The following is a 19,641-nucleotide window of genomic DNA, read 5'->3' on the forward strand; positions in this document are numbered from 1 at the left end:
CCTAGATGCCATCTTTTGGAAAGAACAACAGCTAATGCCCTCTGGCTTCTCCCCATGGACCTCACTAGTGCCTTCAAGTCTTCCCTTGACTATTATTTTGTGACCAACCCTGAAGAAAGATTAAATCACATTCTCTTTATTTTGTTTAAAGAATAGCAACATACATAATGACTTTTAGAAAAATTTCTACCAAGGTAACTTGGTAAAAAGGAAGGTCTTATTAATTTTGATTTTGGAAAATTCAGAAAAAAATAATTGTTTATGTGTGATTCTCTTCTGATGTAATTTTAAATAGTGAGTTTGTTGTGCATTTTAAACCACCTTTCTATATGTTAGTTTTTGCTGGAGAACCACATAAAATTTAGTGACTTTAAATAACTGGTATTTTAGTTTGCCATTTGGGCTGAGATCAAATGGGGATTTTTTTGTTGGTCTCCACTGGCCTCACTCCTGCATCTAGCTGGCAGTTTGCCTCGTTCACATGTCTGATGGTTGGTCTGCTGACTGTTGGCTGGGGGATTAGGCTGTATTTCTTGTCCTCCAGGAGATGAGCAGGATGGTTCAGATGGTGGTAGTTTCAGGGCTCCTAAGGATTCAGGATTTCCTCATAGTAAGTCACAAGGCCAGACAGATTCAAAGGTTCAGGCAATAGACCTTTGTTTGTGGCAGGAGCTTCAAACTACTATGGCCAATGTTGATGTGGCGGCGGCTTCTTGGTCTATCAGCGTGGTCAGCCTCTTACCTAATCGTAGTCTCTGCTGTCTATCAGGGGTTCTTTTTTTAAAAAAGATTTATTTTATTTATACAAGAACTGGGGTACAGGCCAGAGGTGCGGGAGAGTGAGAGAATTCACCAGAGACAGAGTGGGGAGCAGAGCAGGCAGATGGACTGAAAACACTGCTGAGGGGGGTAGCAGGTGAGACAGGAGAGGTCTGCCCCACCTGTGGGCAGGTCTGCCGCATATGTGGGTATCTCCCTGGCCAGCCGGGAATTGAACCTGCACTGCAGAGGCTGCAGACAGCTTCACAGCACTGCGCTCAACCTGCTGCGCCACCAGGGAGGCCTAATCAGGGGTTCTTCATCAGGAATCTATCCAACTGCCTCTGCCACAACACTCCTGCCCTGTAAATACAGGGTCACAGTGCCACTTTGATATTAATTTTGATCTGGGTGAATAGGGGGAGGAGTTCAGACTGGCAGGATTGTAGCCTGGTTAAAATTTTTTCTTGATCTGGAAAAACACTTTGATTTGGGACCACTTACTTCCTCTGTAAGTTGTGGGGTTTGTTGTTCCGAAGGAGAGCCAAGGGGGGGATGCTCTGTGAGTAAGTGCATTTCCCTGAACAGGTGCGGCACGCCTTATGGCATGGGTGAGGGGTGTAGCGGGTAGTGTGAGAACAGAACCTCAACAGTCCCAGGCTTGCTTGCTTTCTGCCTCTTCAGATTGCGCTCCCTTCTCCCCCCTCTGGGTAGCACCACATGGTGGGAAATTGCAACTTGTCACTTCTTTGAGTGTGATAGCAAAATCTTGAATAGAACAGTTTAATGTTAATTTTCAACTAGAGAGGAACTCTGTATGTGTGTATGGGTGTGCGTGTGTGCAAATGCTTGGGGGTGGCGGGAGGGTTGCTGCTATTACTGAGCCTGGATTCAAACTAAATCCTGCTGCATCTAGGGTAGAGATATTTATCCCATATCTCCCCAAGTCTTCCTTCCACTCCATAAACTCCATTGGTGTGTCATCCATCTTTGCTTATCAGTGGCCTTGAATTACTTTCCTCTCTTTCCAACTGAAATCTAGAGAGAACTTCTTTGAATTTCCTCAGGCAAATCCACCCCCACAATGTAACTCTAGTTACATTAGCAAACTCTGCCCTCAGATTCTTTATTTCTGCCTTCTTCCTACCAACTTGAATTTCGCTTTACCATCTCTTTCTTATTCTGTGTGCGTCGTGCTATTTTTCTTTCTTCTATAACACACTTCTAAATAAACAAACAACAAAGAGGAGACAGGAGAAATAGCAAAATACTAAGCAATATTCTGACACTTTTTTTTTCTTATCATAGTGTTAAGAATCTAGCTAAAGGCAATTCTGTTGTAGGTAATGTACAAATAAAGTTACACAGATATGATCCCCAGTACTAGAAATTTAATTCTTCTAAGATATGTGTTCCTTGTATCTCTCCTCAATTCAGAGTCTCTTATTCCTCATACTCTCCTAAATTCAGAGTGGCTTATTGGTAGTCATTTTTTATTAGAGTGAACTGCATGAAATCCTGATGCACAACCATTGTTGTGCATTTCATAATGTTCAACTACATATTATGTTAATCCACTAATAAATGTTTTAATCCATTATTTGATGATGCGTTCTTCTGAGTCTTGATTAAGCACCCTACCATGCACCATTTCTGATCTTGCGTTTATAAATGCAGTAGCTTCCTAGGTGGTTTCTTTGCCCCATTTGAACCCAATCTTCACTCTAATAATGCCACTTCCCTCAATAAAAGCATGAACAACGAGAAGGAACACACCAATACTGCCCCATAGCTTTGTTTTTGTTTGACATTTCTTCTGCCAAGGGTACTTATTCTCCACTTGTCTGCTGGAGAAACCCCTACATACTAGAGAGGTCTCATTTCTAATGTGAGCTATTTTTCTCTGTCTTTTCTGGACCCACCCTTAGGTAAATGGATCATTCCTTGTCTTAGATTTCCACTCTAGGGTGCTCTTATAGTGGCTGCACTGTTTCTCCATTTTGTTGTACATGTTTGTGGGTATCTTTGATAGTTTTAAGTCCTCTAAGATTGAGCCTGTGTTTTACTCTGTATCCCTAGTATTGTTTGATGTGTTGGTGAAATGGATTCCCTGCCCACAAAATTCATCAACATTTTCTTTTCCAATTCAAGATGGAATAAGAAAATCTGGAGGCAAGCAAGTTGCTAATATTAAAGTTAATGAGCTTGCAAACATTCCATTTAAATTTAGATAGATATAAAATATTCAAGGCAGTCTTTGTTTTCCCTAAACTCTTTACCTGTCCCAGCTGTGATTAGTTATTTTAGAAAAGATGAATATATCTTTAATCCAACGACATCACATATTTCTCATTTATTTTAAGCAGCAGAGGACACCTTTCATATTTAATGTTGAAGCACACAATAACTTCTATTTAAACATCACTTTATAACCAACAACTTTTTTGTTTTCTCCATAAATCAAATTGACCTTAATCCTCACAGTTCCTTAAGGGAATGCAGCTGGCTGAGACTACCGATTTTTTTTTTTTTTTTCTTTTTAGGTGAAGAAACTCCTGTTTAGTTCTGAGAGGCCAAGAATTTAAAATTCAAGTTAAATTTAGTTCAGGGCTGGCCCAAAATACTAGGCCTACAATCGTAGGACACTTTTGCTTTCCTTGACTCCTCTGTCTAAAGTTCCTGGAGAAAACTGTCTGCTTTAAGGTTGAAAGAGTTCAGCCTCAGGAGAGTCCTAATCCACTGAATTGCTGGCTGAACTTCCTATGGTCCTGCAGAGAGCAGTTGGAAGCCCTGGGATGTTGGCTCCAAAAGAGCAGGGGTCCTAGCTAGTTGGGAGGCTACAACCTGACTCTGCAGCTTTTTTCTGAAGAGACTGGAGGATGTGCTAGGGATGTGGGCACACAGTGAGAGAAGAGATTACTTGCCACCGGCTGAGCCACAAACAACAGCAGCCATAGCAGCAGGACTGGCTGGGGGGAGCGCCACTACCAGCAGCTCTGAGCTAACGATCCCCATCCCTCTTCTCCCCACTCAGCATTAGCTCTGAGGCATAAAGCAGCAAAACAACTGTCCCTTTAAGGGATCTGTGTGATTGCTCATTTATGTACAATGTTTTTGCATTCCAGCAAAAAGATATTTATTAAAGGAGTATAGAAATCACAACATTCACACAATGGCTCTGGGGGCCATTTGGAGTGGGGTGGAGAACATCTTTCCCAGTGTTCATTCCCCATAAATTGTCTTATAGAGAAGGAGGACAGGGTTGTCGAGCAGTTGTTCCAAGTTATGCTGGTGGTAGGACTTCCAAAGCTTAGAGATTTAGACCAATTGCTGATTAGGGCTTGCCTGAGAGACATGGACATCAAATAAGATCACTCACAAGTTTTGGGCTCATGTTGTATTTTTTAAAAAATTGACTTAAGGAAAAAGCATATAGGTGTTACAATTCAAATGTGTCAAAATATAAATTAATTAATTTTCATAATTTATTTTTATCATATTTCTACTGAAGGAAAATTTAATATTGGGCAAATCAGGAAAAAGTCCATTAGGATTTCTCCTACCTCTCTCCTTGGGGGGTTTCTAATTTGGACCTTCAGTTGCAATAGGACCTTGGGGCTGAGGTGATATCTGGTCTTTGCTCTTTGTCACATTTTCCCTTGTATCTACTAAGAGGAGTTTGAGTTTCTCTTGATCAGTCTGCCTTTGTCTTCATGGAATCTGGGAGTTTCAGACCCACTAGTCTTCCACAGACGACTTTCTCAGGTCGCCTTGGTATGTGAAAATGTCCAGATGCTTTCCCAGAGGTACTGCAAGTTTGGAGATACTCAGGATTGTATGTCAGGACTTTTCTTTCTGTGCATGTCTCAGCCATTTCAACAGCCGCCTCATTTGGATGGATGAAAGGATTTCTGGACCTTTGTGCTTTCCTGAGCCCTATCTGGCTTATAAGACACAGGCCCTCATTGATCTCAGATTCTCAAACTTTTCTGGACTTTCTAACCTCCTCTTCCCTCAAACTGGGCATAGTGTATAGAGCAGGGCTTCTGTCAGGGAACTCTGGCACCTAATCTTGTTTCTTCCGCTTATAATTATCTTCTCTCACCCAAGCTGATGGACTCTTACTTAATTGGTATAGGGTGTGTGATCCTTCATCTGTTCTCCTCAAACCTATGATTGTATGGAGCAAACTTTAGTCTCACAGTCTTTCAAAACTTTGGCTTGTGAAAAGCTGAGATTTTGAAACATAAAAGCCTTTTTCTCAAGCAATTGTCTCTGGCAATCATTTCAAAACACTATTTTGAAACTCAAAAGCTCTGCTGTCCTTTAGTATTTCAGTTGTAACAATCTTCCCTTGAGGTAAATGGTACTTTTACTAAATTGGGGAGGGAAGGGCAATAAGGTCATTGGAAGGGGTAGGGCACGGCAGTTACTATCTCAAAATGTTATTTTTACCACACTTGCATGTGATGGATAACATGAAAATCACTCCTAGATTCCAATTCTGAGGTAATCTAGCAAGCATTAGACATTTTGCAGCACATTGTAACATTGTACACTTATAAACATCACACACTTTACACACAGTTTCTGCAGTTATCAAGGGGGTGGGTGATGTCAGGAGGATCATGTCCTTCACAGATTGAGCCCTTGTTTCAAGCTATGAGATATAAGTACTCTTTTGTTTAGATGAGTTTCACATTGCATTAGACCTCCTAACTTGTTGTCAAAGAAGGTCCCAGAAGATGTCAAAATTTGGCTTTGAGAAGAACCACTACCATCCCACCCATCACAAGAGCTTCACCAAACTGTGATCTGGAACCTACCATTGGAGATAGGTGTTTAGACCACTACTTCTATTTTCATTTCATCTTAAGAATGGGAAAGGCCATTTTCTATATGTATTTATTTCTCATCCTGTGCCTAAAAGTAATAGTGGCAAGGTGATTAGAACAAAAGATCAGGGAAGAGTTGGCACAATGAGTTGAGAGCAGGTCCAAGGATGGAATGCCAATGGCAACAGTCTTTAAAAGAAAGGATGATCCAGTAGGCTCCATGAGGGAAATGCAGAAATGGAGGAGAGTCAAAACAGAATATCTACCCTAGAAGTTGAAGAAAAACTCAAGGAGGACATGTCCAACAATATCAGCTCCTTCTGACAAGTCAAGTAAGAGGGACAACAGGTATAATCATTGACCGTAGACAAGGCAGTGTCAATAGAATGGTGATGTTGGGGATAAAGTGTAGGGAAGGGGATGATGAGGGTAAATCATTCCTTCCCAAAGCAAATTCTGAGATGTGATTGTCCACATAGTATATCTTGAAAAAAGAAATTTGTGACTATATATAAAAATGATAAACCCAAGAGGTTTTCTGTGATTTTGAATATTTTTGGTTATAGCAGATATTTAAATGTTAGCTTTCTCATGTGGCCATTTTGTTGCTGTTTTGCTCTAAAAGCCACACATCTCCAAGTCATTGTGATGTGAAGTTTCTATGTGGAATTACACTTGGAAGAATACAAGTATTATAAGTAGTATGTACTATTAGAAATTTTTTTTCAGTACTAATGTTCCAGAATATGCGGCTTTGGCCACAAAGCATTTGCAATGTGTTACATTTTATCACCACACTAACCCCATTTTCGTTATACTTCTTAACAGTCTGACATTTTCTTACCCCTACTGTTACATCAAATTTATGTATGTGTATTCACCCCCTGTACTTTCATTCTCTGTTTTGAGTTTGCAGCGAGTTCAGGAGTTTAAAAGTTGTGGGAGAGTATCATGCACCTGTGCCTGAAGTATGCAGTGTCACCTCCTGCAGAGTTTCTCTGTGCTCTGTCCCTCCTTGCCTCCTCTGCCTCCTTGACAGCCAATATTCACCACCATGGGAGCACGTCTTACCCTGAATCCCTCTAGCTGCTGCCATGCTCACCCTCCCCTTGCCCTGACTATTGGTTTTATGAAGACAGTGAATTCATTTTATTAACTTGTGTATTATCCTTGCAATCAGGCATCATGCTTTAACACACAGTAGGTATTCATGGTATGTTTCCCAAATGGCTGGATTTCGCTTTGTTGACCCTGTATCAGGGCTGACATTTGGAATATTCCTAAACTTCAAATTTCCTGGGATTTTCACCCACATATAATTGCAAAGATGGAGTGCGTTGTTGGTGTCTGTCTGGTATACTGTAGTAGGGAAGTATTTAAGAAGGGAATAAAGAGAGCATTCAAGGGCAAAGAGAATAAAATTCCATGGCCTTCTTTAGAAATTGAACTGAGAGGGACATGAACTTTCTCCCTACTCTGAACTCCCTTTGCACTTGCTGACTGTACCACTCATTTTAGTACTTAATTAGCATGTTGCCTTAATTAAAGTCGCCCAGGATCATAGAGGGGTCTAATCTGCATAGTTACCTTAGGAATTCTGTGATGTTACATGAAGTACATGGGGTTCTGTTTTCACTGAGTCTCCTAAGTCACTCTGGAGGGGCTGTGATAAGAACTTTGGAGAAGCCTGGGTAAATGATGAGGACAGTCTACCCTCTACTTCTTGGCAAGGTGTCCCAGGAAGCCAGAACATTTGCCCCACTGTAGGAAAAGTCAGAGGACTATGGTGTAGACCTCAGATTCCAGGAAAAGGAACAGGTGAGCAAGATTTCTGGACTCTTCCCCTCAGATTTCACCAGCCCATCTCAGAAATCAGTGGGCTTGCAGAATGTAGTCATTAGACCAGACTGTGGTTACTACACTAACTATATGCTGGTTGTCTTGGGGTTTTTCTACCTGGGTGGGAAGACATCCTTTTCACTTGGGGCAGGAGGAACAGACACCGTCAGCAGAAATAGATGGCATAAAACCCTGAAGGGGAGGTAGAGAAGTGGTGGTGTGGGCAGGGACCGGGACCTTGATTACAGGAGCTTGAGGCATGGAGCCCACCTTTCTTCTTTGACTGTTTGCGATAAGTTGCTCTGACATGCAGAGGAAGGTGCACACAGTAGGGCCTTTGCTAGCCCGACAGCCACTAGTACATTTTGAAGTCAACTCTCTCAGTCTGAAACAGAGTAAGAAATTAAGGTGACACAGAAAAAATAACTCTGTGGAAAATAGAGTGATTAACAGAGGGAATGGGGGAAAGGAAGAAGGAGGTAAGGGGGAGAATGTGCTGGAGTGAGTAGTGCTGGAGCTTGGGTAGAGGGTGAGTAAAGTTCATGCACATGTGGAGGTGTGAGGTTGGGCCCTTATGTTGTTATGCAAATGATCAGCAAATCAATAAAATATGAGATGGAAAAGAAAGGAAAAAAGTCAGGTGACAGTTCTTATTTAACCAATTTCTTTCCTAAGTCCATAAGGTATCGAGTGAAAAGAATATTCTAGTGAAGACATCTTGGCCCAAATTCAAGTCTCAGCTTTATTTGCTGTTTCGTTGTTGAAATTACTATCATCATTATCTCCCTCAGGCTTGCTCTGAACAAGTGACTTCACCACCTGAATTTTTAAAAACCCCAACCCAACGGATAGATATTAAACAGTTACATCTTTTAACCAACACGGATAATTAAACATACAAAACATTCCCTCACTCCAGTGTGCTGTGATGTTAGTCATTGCCCAACACATCCAACACATCCCCTGCTTCCCTCGGGAAGCTTATTCTGCTAGTGTTGCTAGGACTCCTTTCTCCTGATTCCCACAGCCTTGGCAGAGAGCAGTTCATGTATAATTTTCAGATGATCTGCTGCTTTGGATCATCTGCCCTGTTGTTACCCAACATTAGCCTGTGTCATCAGGTGTTGATATTGTGCTAGTCCGCTGTGTCTCCCAGAGTGCACTGGCACCGTCTGGTCTGCAGAGTGCCTAGAACAGGCCTGAGCAATGGCATGAGAATATGCTGTGTGCACTGCACCCTCATCCGGTGCCATACTGCAAGCCAGAGGACTACTTTTTGATTTGGCTTCTCTCTGGTCTCTTTAAACACAATTTATACCCACAGAGTTTTAGATGCTATTTTATAATCCACCTAAGATATTCTGATGTTGGTGTGAAGAATGTGCTGGAATACCTCTAAATGTCATCCACATTTATATAACAATTCTCTAGCAGTGGACAAAGACAGAGCAGAGCTGAGATTCTCCATCCTGGTCATATGCATTGGGGTAACACACTGTATTCGTCACACCTGTGAGTGCAGTGCTTGTTGGCCCTCCATCCCCATTAGGGTGACATACCTTTTGTTTCTCTTTTTCTCTAGAATATTATATATTTGAAATGTAAATACCCCTGAGTAAGTAGCATAGTAAGTAGTTATTAGCTCCTTCATGTAAATAGGACCAAGTTAAATAGGAATTTTAAAGACAGGAACTTAGGTGGAGATTAGATGTTTGTTTAAATATCTGTGGCCAGAGCCTCCCTGGTAGCACAGGGGTTAAAGTCTCAGTGCTATCAAGCTGTTGTCAGTCACTGTGGTATGAGTTCAATCCCCAGCCAGGGAGCTAAAGCACATGGCAAAGCAGACCTCTCCTGCCTCGCCCTCTGCTCCCCTCAGCAGAGTATTTCAGCAGTGCCAGCTGTTCTGCTCCCCACTCTGTCTCTGGTGAATCCTCTCCCTCCCCCCCACAGCTCTGCCCTGCTCCCTAACTCTTATATGCATAAATAAAATTTTAAAAGTCTTTAAAATAAATAATACATATCTATGGCCAAAGGACCCGTTCTGCATGAGGTGGAGACCAAAAGAAATGAGGGTCACTCGGTGGGTGTAGAAGGTCCTTAGGCACAGACATGGCCTGTTTTTTACAAGTTGTAGCTAAAGGGTTGTCAGTGTTTGAGTCCGAATGAGGCGGTGGAGGTTAGTTTGTTCCAATTAAAAAAAATTAAACAAGTCAAATGTATTTTTCAGTTAACTATCTTAAGGGAAACCTTAACTGTCTAGAGACCAATGTATGGAAACTTTCAAAGCTTTCTTAAGATTTGTAATTTCACTGTGTTTATTGTCACTGTTACTTCTTTGGCTGTTTTTCTCTCCATAGTTACCAAAAGTAAACCCTTGAAACCAAAAGGGCCTGTGCAGTTATCTTGGGGAAAACAAAGAAGAGGGAAGAACTGGGCAGACACACTCCTGTGCACTGCCAGATCTTTGGGAGAAAAATCACCTGGATGATCCAGAAAATGAAAAAGAGCAGAAAGCAGAGCACAGGAAACGGGCACATACCAAGGAAAGGAGTCTGGGCTTAACAATGGAAGAGCCCATGGTTCCAAAGCTTGCAACATTCCCCAGATGCCAGAACGTAGCCATGTTGGGGAACCAGTAGTGAGGGGAAGTAAAAGGGGAGGTCTAGTTTGGGAGAAAGAGCAGGAAGGAGCAGAGCCCTAACCAGGAACTAGGGAGGCATCATGTTCCAAGCTCCTCTGTCTGAGGCTGGCCTCCAGCCAACCTAAAAGGCACCAGCTTCCACGAAGGCAAAGACCATGAAAATGGAGAGAAAACTCTTGGTTTCAATTCCAGGCATGTGAGCTCAGATCACACTTCAGCAAGTGTCCTCCAGCAGAAAAACATCTTCGTATTAAAAATAAAGTTCAGCAAAGGCACACTTGATATTTCCAGTGGCATTTCTACCTGTCCAGCCTGGGGAGGTCTTTTCCTCATTGTCCATTACAGCCTCCCACACTCCGTTATGCAATTCCACTTGCTGGGTTTAATCCATAAAATTTTAACTTTGTGGAGCCTAATTGCTTCCCAGGTCACCCTGATGCTATGCATCCCCAGCCCTGATGAAGCTACATTCCCAGTGCTGATTTGAACTTGAGAAGAACAGAGTGCTTTTTTATTTTATTTTATATATTTTTACATCATTTTTCATTTTTGTACAATGTATGCAATTTCATTTTGGTTATAGTCCTCATACAATTCCCACAGCCCTTGTTTTGATCCTACTCCCTTCTATCCCTCCCCCCGCCCCGTAGTGTGACTCTGGTTTATAATTGCTTGTTGATTTTGATTTTTACTTTTATAATTGTCATTTTCTTGATCCCTTATTTAGGTTTTCTAAATTCCTTCTATGAGTGGTATTCCTGCTATCTGGTATTTTTCTTTTTCTTTCTGGCTTATTTCGCTGAGCATGATCCCTTCCAGCACCATCCATGTTGCTGCAAATTGCATGAGTTTATCTTTTTTGAATGCTGAGTAATATTCCATGGTGTAGATGTACCACATCTTCTTGATCCAGTCATGTATTTTTGGGCATTTGGGTCGTTTCCAAAGCTTAGCTATTGTAAATAGTGCTGCAATAAACAGAGGGATTAATGGATTTTGGATTAATGTTTTTGTGTCCCATAGTGAAGGCAAAGATAAACGGCTGGGACTACATCAAATTACACAGCTTCTGTACAGCAAAAGAGACAGTAAGCAAAACAAAGGACACCCCACTGATTGGGAGAAAATTTTTGCACATAACACTAATAATAAAGGACTGATCACAAAAATCTACAAAGAGCTGAAGGGGCTCAACAAAAACAGTAAATAACCCAGTGGGGAAAAAAAATGAGCAGAAGAGCTAAAAAGAAACTTCTCCAAAGAAAAAATAAAAATGGCCAACAGGCATACGAAAAATGTTCAACATCACTTGTAATCAGGGAAATGCAAATCAAAACTACAATGGGATACCATGTTACACCAGTGAGAATGGCACATATTAAAAAAAAAAAAAAAAAAAAACAACGAAACTAGCAACAACAAATGTTGCCAAGGATGTGGAGAAAAAGGAACTCTCCTGCACTGCTGGTGGGAGTGCTAACTCTTCGAACACTATGAACAGATGTGTGGAGGTTCTCAATCTGCTAAAAACAGAGTGTTTTGATATGGGGGTAAAAGGATGGTGTGGAGGGGGACAGTGAAGAGAGATCTTTCAGCCTTCCTTCACCCCCTTATGCTCAAATCCCTGCATGCACGTGGCTATTCTTAGGCAGTGAGGCTAGAAGACTGGCATTGCAACTTAACTGCTTTGCTATAAAACTCATGACCAGGTTCCTTTAAAAGGTTTACTTGTGAAAACGTAGTTTGCTAGTCTTAAAAGAGACTCGTCTGTAGTTGACTGGATACGTATTTTTCATTTTCTGTTGGTTGGCCCAAGTGTTCTGAGGCATTGTTTGAGAAATATAGCCTTTTAACCTGGACTGTACCGGTGTCTCAGGCTTCCATGTTGAAACAAAACGGTAGCCAATGACAGTTTTAAATATTCTTTCCCAAATTTGCAGTGGGCTTTGGCTTTTTATAAAAATGTCACATATTAGCAGAGATTATAATAATAGATGTGAGCGCAGTGAATGTCATTCATAGAATACATTCTTTCAAAATTGAATGGCACTACTGCATTCCACCTTGCCTCCTTGCACAGGTGTCTTAGAAGCCAGCTTGTAGCTGCCGACCTCTGGCTGAATTGGGAGCAGATCTGGACACTGGATGCAGGGGCTTACCGCCCCCCCCCCACACACACACTTGGAATGAGAATGGAAACCTCATAAGATCTGCCTAAACAATAGCAAATAATTGAATGAAGAGACAAAGTCATGCAGTAAATCCTGCCTGGTGCCAAGCAGGTTCTCTGCAGGAGGGAGTAGGGGCATCCTACAGGGGTGAGGGGGTAGGAGGAAGTTGGGCCAATTTAGTGAAGATGGCACCATGGCAAATTCGATAAAGATACTCTCAAAAGTAATGGTTGCTCTTTCTTTTAAACCCCCTAGAAAAATAATCTGAAGCACCAAGAGAAATGAATCTTAAGTCACAAAATGAAGAACCCTCCAAATGTTGATTTTATTGCTCATAGTGGAAGAGAAAGAGAACAATAAAGAGGTGGTTTTGCTTTCTTCTGCTTGGAATTTTGAATAATGAGACCCATGGGTGGGAAGGGAGGGCTCCCTGGGGAGTAACTAGGTACAGGGGGTGGACTCAAGAAGGAACTCAGATGGGCTGATATCTGGAGTGATCTTGCTCTAATTTTCTACATGAGTGAGAATACAGCACAGGCCATCAATCACAGTCAAAACCGCCTCAGAATGCTACTCTCGCTGTTGCTCCCCTCACCTTTCTCCTGGCCGCCTCCCTCTTTGAAAAACAGGTGTATTTATATGTGACTAGAAATCTGACCTGTTCCTTTGATGCTGTGTAATTTATTTTTTGTTGCAGTGCTATTTTCTTTAAACTATGTTGTAACTCACCTGGTTATTCTTTCTCTTGAATTTTAACATATAGAATTCGTACAGAGTCACTCAGCAAACATGAACTCTCCTGTGAATCCTGTTCACTGAGGTCTACATGGCCAGTAGAAGACCACCTCTTCTTGGACATAGCTATATTTTCAAATATGAAGGGGACTTAAGTGGATGGGAGGTTTTGAATGATTTCCAGGGGTATTATTTTTCTGGACGCTGGGGTGGGTAGGGTATATTTGATAACAGGATTTTGCTCTCACTTCTGATAGTGACAGGAGGGGAGAGATTATGGTCCCCTCCCATCAGAAGGGTGATGATCTCTAGCTACTCCCTAGAGGAGGAGTAAGGGAGTGGGGAAGGATATAAGACTACATTGATGGCAGGAAGAGCAAATCACTTGTCTAAGGTGGACTATTTGGGGTTTTTCTTTTTAAATCAATGCTTCCTTAGTCCATCTCTGTCTATCTCCCTGATCTTATATTTCAATTTTTGGCAGGTTAATCAGAAAGAAGCCTGTAGTTCAATCATCTGTTGTCTGTGGGACACTCGCCTCCCTCAGATGTACAGTTAAGCATGAGGGCTCTTTGGCAACACTGGTTACATTCCCACTAGGTTGCCATATCCCAGGGTTCTGCAGCTGCTGGTTACCATGAACACCTCCTTTTGGTTTTGTTCTCAGAATGTCACGGTGACCAGCTTCCAGGTATCATCCTACTATAGCCACTGGCACCATTTCAATCATTATGCTGCCTGTACTGATTTTTCCCCATCATTTGTTGCCAATGTTAGTTGCTTTGATCTTTCATTCCCTCCTCCTTCATTCACCCATGCATTGGGCTCTTTCCCACTCACTGAGGCTCAGAATCAGAGAAAGAAACACCTCCTTGAAGGTTACTACTAAGATTGCTAGGTTTCCTTGGACTCGGCTACTCTTAGGAGTGACTTGGGCACTGCGGATCTTGTCTACTCTTATTCCATCCCCACGCTCAGGGACCTCACTGCTCTTTGCTGCTTCATGCCAAATACAAACATGGTTTCCTTCTCCTCTGTTGAATCTGCGAAATATGACAACTAGATGGATACCATCAGTGTATGTCAGACCTGGGGTTGTAACACTCCAGGAACCACCAACCTCTGAACAGTCCCCATGGCTTACCTTTCTGGCTGCAATTCATCAGTTACAAGCTGATTTCATGTTAAAATAAATGAGTTTTGCAGGTGCCACCAATTGCACTTGTCTGTCAGTGGAAATATGAGTGTGGGATGAAACTGAGAAGGACTTGTTTAGATTTTGGCAGTGGGGGGGGGGTCTTGATGCACTGTGAGGAATGGATATGATTTCCTAGGAGAAATAGACCAACAGAATGAGATTTTCAAAAGTCCAGAGAAAACCTTCTGGAGGCTGGTAGAAAGGATGTATTTCTGTTGCAAGGCAGAGGGATATTGATGGAACAGAGAGGTGGCAGTAGGCAAGCAGAAAAAGAGATGCCCTCTCCTACTTAACAGTTATGTTGAGAGCTACTTTGTACCATACTCATTCTAGCACCTGAGATGAATGTAGCCAAGATTGCCTAACACTCATGTTGTACCAGGCAATGTTCTAAGTGTTCCATATACTTTATTTCACTTAATCCTTGTAGCTATGCCACAGTGCAATATCAATATTATCTCTATTTGAAGAAATGATGTCCTTCATTTGAAGTGACACAGCTAGTGAGTGTGGAAACCCAAATTTGAACCCAGACAGCCTGGTTCCAGACTTTCACATTTAACCTTTACTAATGTCATTTAGTGGCAAGATTTCTCTCTGTGTGGTTCATCATACCTGCATGCAAAGGGCTCGACACATATTTGCTCATAGAAAAATATTTGCTCAAAAAAAAGGCAATTAAATCTCATCACAGGAGGGAATGAAGGATACAGGATGCTGTCACAGTGACAGTCACATAAGGAGACAGTACTCACCCTATGATTGTAGTCTTGTTGGGTGGGGTACTAGCAGTGGGGATTTTACAGGGCTCCATGTAAGGGACCAAGATCCTGCCTCCATACCCCAGTGGGTCAGAAATCTCAGAATTAGGACACAGCTTCTCCAGTCTAGCCTTCCCAAATTCTTTATCCCTTAGCCACTCCATGGATATTCACCCCTCCATACACTGGTTCTCATCTCCATTGCACAGAATGGAGATGTCTTTTTTGTCTACAGGATAAACTCTTAACCATTGTTAAAAGATCACCACTTTACTATCATTTTCTCTGATCCCCACTTTACCCTCTTGATTCAGAAATAGCTATTATTTCACATTTCAGTTTCTGTAATTGTTAATGTTTAGCTTTGCCATATTGTAATATAACTATTTGCTTATCACCTGTTTTCCCCACTCTTCAGTGAGTTCTTTGTAGGCAGTCATGTTTCTTTCACCGGTGTATCCACAATATCAAGAATATCCACAATGCCAAGCAAAGTGCCTGCTAGGTGCTCATTAATACATGTTGCACCAAACTGGGTTTTTTGTTTGCTCTACTTTGCTCTTGTGTTCCCAAAGACATTCACATAAATGGGTTTCCTATATCTGTTAGGTTTACTGACCATCAGCCACCTGCTCCATGGGAGTTCAACCTGATTTTAAGGTACAGGATTGAGGAAGAGTATGTCATGAACTTGACTAAATGATTCTCTTAACCAGTGTCAACCATTGAACTGTCCCTTCAATTTTAACTGTTCTATCGGCCAAACAGCTTGGTCAGCTTTTCAGAGACCTACTACTTGATCTGAAAACACTGGCAACATTTTGGCCTCCAATCTGACTTTAAGCCTGTTATAGATAATGTGTTTTCTCTGGATAAGGTGATGCATCTTGGTTGTATTGGAGAAACATCAGTTATGTCTGTATCTTGGCTAGTCTCAGCCAGAATTGGTAGCATGCCAGCTTTTATTTCATTGCTAACAGACTCTTTAATTAACCTGCTAAATCTAGTGCACGATTCACTGTTGTTTTAAAAATGAGATCATAATGTGCATCGTCTTCCTTCCACTACACACTTTTTCCTATCTGTTCAGGTTATTAGATAGACATATTCTCTTGGGTTGTGCATTAAACAATCTCAAGAGAAGCAAAGATTTGAGAAACACCCAATGGGGCTTGGTTTCTTTGACAAGACTTGACTGTTGCTGTGCTTACCCCTTGATAATAGAGTTCTTCTTCCCTCTAATATTTAAATGCATCAACTCACATAATCTAAAGTGTCTCCTTTCCTTGTAATGTCTCCATTCTCATAAACTACTATTTGGTAAATGAAATACTGGAGAAGCCCCTTTGGGGACTTTTCCTTTTACGGAGCTCTGTCCAGTGAGAATAGAGACTCTGTCTTTTCATGCTGCTTGGGCTGCACATATGCATGCCTCCCATTTGTCATGCCTGAGAGAAGTTTGCTACCTGTATTTTTACTTCATGCTTCGCACATAGTGCCTCAAATTGCTACTCCTGGGAGACTAAGCCAAGGACGCTGTGTTCCATTTTCATGATGAAATGCAGATTTCCCATTGACCCTAATCAACCTTCATTTTGAAAAGGTTGACAAGGTGGATACTTAAAGAATTCAGTTGGTTAAATTTATGTTATGGCAAAAAGTCCATTTCAAGAATATTCTCTGATTCTAAAGCTATAGAATTTTTATTTGATTGTGAATTAAATTACATTTTCATTCACTTCAATCCCTTACTTCTCAATGTTGTGTCCCTCAAAGAGAGACAGACTTGTTGACAGTCATGTTGGTGTCTGTAACATTCTGTCCCAGATTGACAAGATTTACGGTCTTTCAGTCATGTTTCCATCAGATATTTTTACCAGTTGATAGATCTGAGATTTTTGAGTGAGAGAGTATGGTATCGTTCTAGTCAGGAAGAAGAGCTGAAATACTTTGAGTTACTAACCATGTACTAGGGACTGCACTGAATGTCAACATGTGCTAAATCATTTTCTTACAACTCTGTGGAGGGGTGCTGTTGCCCCTGTTTCACAAACAAAATCATCTGAACTCAGAGAGACTTTTAAACTCTTTGCCTAATACACACAGATAGTAGACAAAGAGTCAGCATTCAAACCTAGGCTTGTCTTTCTCCGAAACAGTTGCCTTTTCTTTTTTCTGCCAGCCACTTCCTGCTAAATCCTTGTTAGTGTGGGCAGGCCAACAGCACTTAGTGTATCAAAGTTTTGATATTTGCCTGCTTACCACAGATGTGACCTTAGTATCCCTCTCAAGATAGCATTTAAGGGGCCTCCCTGGTGGCCCAGGGGTTAAAGACAGCACTATCAAGCTATTGTAGCACTATCAGCCACTGCAGCACAAGTTCGATCCCCAGCTGGCCAAGGAGCAACACACACGGTGCAGCAGACCTCTCCTGCCTTGCCTGCTGCTCCCCTCAGCAGTGTATTTCGTAGATCTGCCTGTTCTGTTCTCCACTCTTTGGTGAATCCTCTCACCTGGTACACCTCTGGCTTACCTCCAGTTCTTGAATGCATAAATAAATAAATCCTTAAAAAAAAAAAAAAGATAGTATTTAAGTAGCTACTACCAGCCAGTGACTCTTAGCAAGTTGAAAGTTGTCTGCCATCCCTCTCTCTAATGTCTCTGAAACCTGGACTTGATTGCTAGATCACAGGGAGGGATAAAAAAGCCTAACCTACTATACCAGAGAAGTGGCTCTAGAGAAGAGAGGATACTAATGCCGAGACCCTCATACCTTGGTGTGAAACCCCACTGGCCTGGAGAAATAGTGTGGATAGCAATAAGAGGCATTATGACACAAATAAGTGCCACAAACAAAAATTATCTTACTTTTCATTTAGTCAGTTATGAGTTTCTTCTGTATGTGCTAAGAGATTCATTAATGTTGGAACACACCCAGAAGAGAATACAACCAGATTTTCCTTCCAATCTAATTCACTATTTCCGATTGCTTTAAATATGAGAGCTTATAGATAGCATGAAGAGGTGCCTTTTTTCCTTCACCCACAATTTTAGTACACTTGACAAACTATGTTTGTATAAGAAGAAGGCTCATTTTCCATCTATAGCTCAGCTCACTTCTCAGCTCACAGAACTAATATTGTCAACAGCAAAGCCTTGTTTTTTCCTGCAGTGTAGGGTGGATTTGGTTATGTGAAGATGCGGGGATAGCCCTGGAGCCAGGCAGAAGTGCTTTGCATAATGGAGGGGAAAGAGAGCTGGTGTCTGGGGCAAGGAAAAGACCTGGGAATAAGTAACAACCAACAGGCATTTGTAGAGTTTCATGCAGAGAAATCCCAAGTATTGTCATGGCTGAGAAAGGAATTTGAGGTATAGACATGTTCTATTTCTTGATAGTTCAAAAATCTGTATTAGTTTTATTTCGTTCATTTTTTCACTTTCTTGGTGCATCACAAATGAGTGTCTTTCTCTGTCTAACTTATTTCACTAGACATAATACCTTCTAGGCCCATATATGTTTTTGCAGGTGGCAGGATTTCATCTTTTTTTTTTAAACTGTAACATTCCATTGTGTGTGTGTGTGTGTGTGTGTGTGTGTTTACCACATCTTCCTTTTCCATTTCTCTATTATGGGCCCTTGGGTGTTTCCAGGTCTTGGTTAATATAAATAATGTTTCAGGGCCTCCCTGCTGGTGCAAGGGGTTAAGCACAGCACTGTGAAGCTACCCACTGCCTCTGTAGAACAAGTTGATCTCCTGCCAGCTAGGGAGCTACCCACATGGCGCAACGGACCTCTCCTGTCTCATCTGCTGCTCCCCTCGGCAGTGTGATCTGCTTGTTCTGCTCCCCACTCTGTCTCTGATGAATCCTCTCACTCCCCACATCTCTGACCTGTACCCCAGTTCTTATATGCATAAATAAATCTTTAAAAATTAATGTTTCAATAAAATAAGGGTGCATTCATCTCTTTGAATTAGCATTTTTGTATTTTGGGGGCAAATACCCAGAAATGGGATAACTAGAGTGTATGGAATTTCTATTTGTATTTTTTTCAGGACTCTCCATACTGCCTTCCAGAATGGCTACAACGATTTTCATTCCCATCACAGTATACAAAGTTTTCCTTCTGTTATCCACATCCTCTCCAACACTTGCTGTTTCTTGTCTTTTAGAGAACAGCCATTCTCACAGGTATGTGATGATAGCTCGTTGTTTTGATGTACATTTCTGTAATAAAAAGAGATGATGAACATCTTTTCATGTGCTTATTGGCCATCTGTCTGACTTCTTTGGAGGTGTGTCTATTCAGATCCTCTGTCCATTTTTTAATCAGGTTGTCTGTTTTATTGTTGAGTGTCATGCATTCTTTGTATCTTTCAGGATATTAACCCCTTATCAGTGATATGATGTGGATATGTCATCTCTCTGGCAGTAGACCGTCACAGATATGGTCTAATAGGAACATTTATGAAGTTTGTGGTGAGATATATATAAAGCTCCTGCTCCATCACTATTGGTACTGGTCCCTATTTTAAGGTGATTGGATTCTCTTGGCAGCATTTGAAGAGGTGCTAAGTTCTACATACATGATAAGGCAAAAAGAGAGGGAGCAGATTTGTATGAAGGACCTGAGGAGTTAGGAGGGAGGGGTTGGACCAAAATGCTCCAAGAGACACATTGTGGAGTCTGCATGGGATTAATT

At 41.5% G+C, this 19,641-nt stretch overlaps 1 long non-coding RNA gene across 1 annotated transcript in view; it reads left to right on the forward strand.

Moving 5' to 3' along the window:
- The window catches only part of LOC119241252 (uncharacterized), a 96,743-nt gene extending 77,680 nt beyond the window's left edge, over positions 1-19,063 (forward strand). The window contains exons 5-6 of the long non-coding RNA XR_008551158.1: positions 12,501-12,609; positions 18,995-19,063. This is a non-coding gene — a long non-coding RNA (uncharacterized LOC119241252). The remainder of the gene's footprint in view (positions 1-12,500; positions 12,610-18,994) is intronic.
- Positions 19,064-19,641: the final 578 nt, after the last annotated feature.

The sequence above is a fragment of the Talpa occidentalis genome, unplaced genomic scaffold (assembly GCF_014898055.3).
Source record: "Talpa occidentalis isolate TD23 unplaced genomic scaffold, MPIMG_talOcc4v2.1 talOcc4.12, whole genome shotgun sequence".
NCBI classification, from domain to species: domain Eukaryota; kingdom Metazoa; phylum Chordata; class Mammalia; order Eulipotyphla; family Talpidae; genus Talpa; species Talpa occidentalis.